This window comes from Arachis ipaensis, chromosome B10, assembly GCF_000816755.2.
Source record: "Arachis ipaensis cultivar K30076 chromosome B10, Araip1.1, whole genome shotgun sequence".
Taxonomy (NCBI): Eukaryota; Viridiplantae; Streptophyta; class Magnoliopsida; order Fabales; family Fabaceae; genus Arachis; species Arachis ipaensis.
In genome coordinates this window covers 89,539,766-89,544,938 of record NC_029794.2, presented here as the reverse complement: position 1 = coordinate 89,544,938, position 5,173 = coordinate 89,539,766, and positions in this window count along the sequence as shown.

The following is a 5,173-nucleotide window of genomic DNA, read 5'->3' as shown; positions in this document are numbered from 1 at the left end:
CTTTTGCATCATCACCGAAAGTGACAAGCCCTCCATCATATTCATTAAGCTTTATGAAGAAGGTTTTCTTTCCGGTCATATGCCTAGAGCATTCGCTGTCCATATACCACATATTTTCCTTTCTTTTGGATGTTAGGCATACCTACAAAAACAAGCTTAAGTAACCTTAGGTATCCAAATCCTTTTGGATCCTTTTACGTTAAACCATCTTCTATGTCCTAAGCCATTGTAATAAAAAACAATTTTATAAACCTTATCACCGACCATTCTTTCACAAAAAAAGCATTGAATGGGAAAGTGTCCATTCCTATTGCATAGTCTACAAAATCTTGGAGTTGCTGTTTTGTTAAAGTAGGTGGGATCTTGAAATCTTGTATCATTAGAAGATGAAGCAATATTTTCAAAATGTGATTTTTCAGATTTATAGAACCCCAACCCAGCCTTATCATAAAGAGGTTTTTGACTAGCCAAGATGTGATTCAGATTTTCGGAACTTTGGGTGAACTTGGCTAAGTCTTCCTTAAGTCTTTTAACCTCTTTAAGCAACTCTTCATTTTGCTTAAAACAATCTACATATGCAAGAACAGAATGGTTACTTTCACAGCTTCTAACTTGGGCTCTTAACTGCTTATTTTCTTCAACAAGATCACAAGCAGTTTCGGCCTCTCTTACTTTTTCTTTTAGAAAACTGTTTTTAGCCTTAAGAATGGTAATTTGTTGTTCAAGTTCTTGATTTTCCAGCAGAAAACATCTTATTTTTTCAGAAAGGTGGTCTATCATAAGATGAAGATCTTCAGTATTAGGGTTATGAAAGACTACCTGATCTATGTGGTCTGCCATGAGACATGTTTGTGACTTGGTCTCGGTTTCTTCATCATCATCGGAGTCATTCTCCAAGTCTTCCCATGAGGCCATTAGTCCTTTCTTCTTTCCTTTTTTTGGCTTTTTCTCCTTCTTTAACTTGGGACAATCAGATTTGAAATGTCCCATTTCCTTGCAGTTGTAACAAGTTACTTTGCTAAGGTCTTTCTTCACTCTCCTTGAGCTGCTGCCTTTGCCTTTAAGCTTTATCATTTTCCTGAATTTTTTTTTGCAAACAACACAAATTCATGTTCAGAGGAGTTATCACTGGATTCTTCATCCAGAGGGTTAGTCATAGAAGAAAAAGCAATTCCTTTCTTTTTTGAATCTTTTTTCAAATAGATGTTTTCAAAAGCAAGAAGATTTCCTCTCAAATCATCAACTGTCATGGAATCTAAGCTACTGCTCTCAGAAATAATTAAAGCTTTAGTTTCCCACTCTTTTGTGAGACATCTCAACACTCTTCTCACTAGCACAGATTCAGAGTGTGTAATTCCCAAAGCATCTAAGCCAACAATGATGGCGTTGAACCGTTCGAATAGTTCATCAATGGACTCTCCTTCCTTCATTGCAAACATTTCATACTCTCTATTTAACATGTCTGTCCGAGTCTTCTTTACAATGGTGGTTCCTTCATGAGTTATTTGTAATTTGTCCCAGATTTCCTTTGCCGTTGTGCATCTTGATACCCGTCGGTACTCCTCAAAACTGATAGCACAGTTGAGCAGATTGATGGCCTTGGCGTTGAGCTCCACCTTTTTTCTATCTTCATCCGTCCAACTTGCTTCAGGTTCAAGAGAAACAACTCCTTCGGCACTTGTAACAGTAGGATATTGAGGTCCTTCCAAGATGATTTTCCATAGTCTGTAATCCACTGCTTGCACAAATATCTTCATCCTCTCCTTCCAATAGGTATAATTTTTCCCATTGAAAAGATGGGGTCTATTGCTTGATTGTCCTTCAGTCAGATTATAGGACACCACATTTGTGCCACTGTTTTCTGCCATAAGGATCTTTACTCCAAGCTGCAAAGCTTGATCTCTTTGAGACCAAGCTCTGATACCAATTGATGGTTTCAGTGGCTAAGAGAAGGGGGGTTGAATCTTAGTCCCCTTTTTGGTTGCTAACACTTGCTGAACTCAGAGGAGACTTTTCTGTTTTAGCTCGTCTCTGGACACGAGACTTTTTCTTTTGTCTCGTTCCTAGCCACGAGACTTTTCGTTTTGTCTCGTCACTTGGCACGAGACATTTTTAGTTTTTGCTCCTGTGCAGTAGAAAACAGAAATGGAGTAGGAGAGAAGAAAGATTACACCCAGATATATCCTGGTTCAGCTGCTAAGTGCAGTGCAGCCTACATCCAGTCTCCATCACAACAATGATGGAATTTCACTATAATCAACTTGATTACAAACTGTAAAGTGCTAACCCAACTTACAAGGGAATTCCCACAGAATCATGAAACACAACATAGATGAACAAAGGAACTCTAAGACATCTATGGCTTTTTCTTTTAATTTTGCACTCTCTGCCTTTTTCCGCTCTATGGCTTTTTCATACAAACCTCACTGTTTGCCTTTTTTCCATGAGACTCAAGACATGACAAAATTAAACAGAAAAATACAAAGCAGAATACATTGAAGGAGAAGAGAAAACTGTTAGCTCAGGTAGCTCTGAGAACACTGTGCCTTGCACTCTCAAATTTTTCTCCTTGTTCCAAACAATGGTTGTTCTCCCTTTTTTATAGAAGAGAGAAGCCTCCACACTTGAAGCCAACACCCAAACCAACTTCTTCCTCCTTCAACAAACAGAACCGGCTCGGCCACATAGAGAGAGAAGAGATAATCGTGCAAAACCCAACATGCAATTACCTCTAGTCATTTCTTGATCATCACCCTTCATCAATCCGAGCTCTCCATCCTTGGCTTGCTCTCCAAGATGGATTTCTGGCCCTTGATGCTTCATGATGATGATGACTTCATCTACTTCAATCTCTGCCTCAACCATCACTTCGCCACTCTAGCTACTTCCTGTGGTGGTTGAGCAGAATCAAAGACAAGCCATGCTTCAAGAATCTCCCTTGCTGGCCGAATCTTCATCGTCCATTTTTGAGCATGAAGAACTCAAGATTACTTCACCAAATCTAACCATATTTGGTGAAAATCTCAGCTACAGCTCATTTTTATTTTAGTATATTTTCTTGCCATCATTAGCTTGATGGTCTTGATGCATGCAGCTTCATTTCGGTAGCTCCATGTAGCTTCCATGGCTTCCTTTATTTTCTGGATATTGACCGAAAATAAGAAAGAGATGAGAGAGAATAAACAACTTGAAAGAAAAGCAATTCAAATGTAATAAACCAATTAGTTGGTAAAAATTGCTTTTACTTCCCTAGCTTAGAGTGGCGTGTAGCACTATGGCCATCAATCAATTCAGCTGCAACCTTCTCTCTCATAGTTCCCATGCATTAAATGACAATGTAATGAATTTTGGAATCCATCACATGGTGAAGTGCTTGGATCCGTTGAAAGCATTTTTGCTTTCTCTTCATCTTGGTTTCGGACCAAGTTTGGAAACATTCATCAACAATAAGATTGGGCTTTGTAACATTGAGTTTTATTCTGGCCCAATTAGTAACATTTGCTTTCCTGATGAATTTTGTTTCGGATCAAGCAATGAAAACATTCATCAAAATTAAAATTGGGCTTGGTAGAAACAAATATTGATTTTGGCCCAATAATATTTTGATTTAGGCTAAGTATTGGATCACTTAGCAAAGATTTATAATTGGGCTTGTAACCACAAGCATTAAGTCTGGCCCAACGTAAGAACAATAATTCAGCCAAACTTCATTGATTAATATTTTAACCAATGCTAAGCAAAAATTCACACTTGGGTTTGTAATCATTTATATTTTATTTTCGGCCCAATTAAAAACCTGCACAGCAAAATTAATTTAATTAATATATTAATCAAAATTAGATTAATAATTTTGCTGTTAATAATATTTGATCATCATCAATTTAATTTAGAGTTTTCCAAACTCATCATTATTTTTAGAGGTCGTAACGCTTCGCCACCTTTGATTTACATTCTAAGCGTAAAACTCTGTGTCGTAGGATGTTATAATGTCTAGACGTAATTATATATTACATGAATTACATGAAGTTAATATCATACGTCGAGTTTGCATAAATAAAAATTACCATAAATTACCGTTGTATAATAATTTAGATAGGAACTTTGTTAGGGAGACAATGAAAAAATTTGACAATGTGTACAATGGATTGATTTATTGGCCCACGGTGGATTAAAAAATAAAAAACACCTCCTAAACTCTAATAACAAAAAACTTTTACTCCCACTTTCAAATTTTAACCATTTCCTACCCACAACGAAACCCCCCAAAATATATGACAAAATAACCATCAAATTTTAAATTTCAAATCCCCCCATTTTAAATTTTAAATTTTAACAATGTGACACCCTGCAGCCCCACAGCCGCACCCATGCCTTCCCCACCCATGCTTTTCCCCTCACGTGCCCATTGATAGATGTTCAGTTCAATAGGTTGGCAGATAGTTATTATAATTCTTACGATGATGGTTAGTTTAAGTATATATAATTAACAAATGTAGGAAGTTCATTTCATTAAGTAGCCAGATGGTTATTTTAATTAAAGTTATGAAAAATGTTAAGTTTCTCTAGAGTCTGGAGAAGATTTAAAGTTATGAAAATTCTAATAGTGATTTATAAATAATGTAACCACTCAAACAGATTTTTTGAATTTTGTTCTGTAACATAGAAGCTTTTATACAAAGAAAGTGAAATGTTTAATTACTAATCCTAATTATTATCATTCTCGATTAACGTGGCTGTGAGGAGTGATTCACGTATGGTACGACCATCGGCTTCTATCCCTTGTTTATGGCGGATGAAAACGGAGTGACAGTAAAACACGCCGGCTGCGGGAGGGGCCGCACGGTTGGCGCGTTGAGATGCTTCTAGTGAGTGACACAAAGTGCGCGACGGTGCTGCTCGTACATTGGCGGGTCACAGGACGGCGTGGTCCGATGCTCTGGCAGCGGCGACTGATGTTGCTATCGGAGCTTTCACCGATGAGAAGGGAAGAGAGTGGACGAGAAGGAATTCACATCACATGAGAAAAATGGAGGCCATTTTTGCTATGTACGTAACTGCAAATCCTTATTTGCTTTAAATTTCAAATTGAAAATTATTAATAATTAATTAACTTAATTATTATTTGATGTTAATTTCAATTTTATCCCTATTATACACATTATACACTACATTT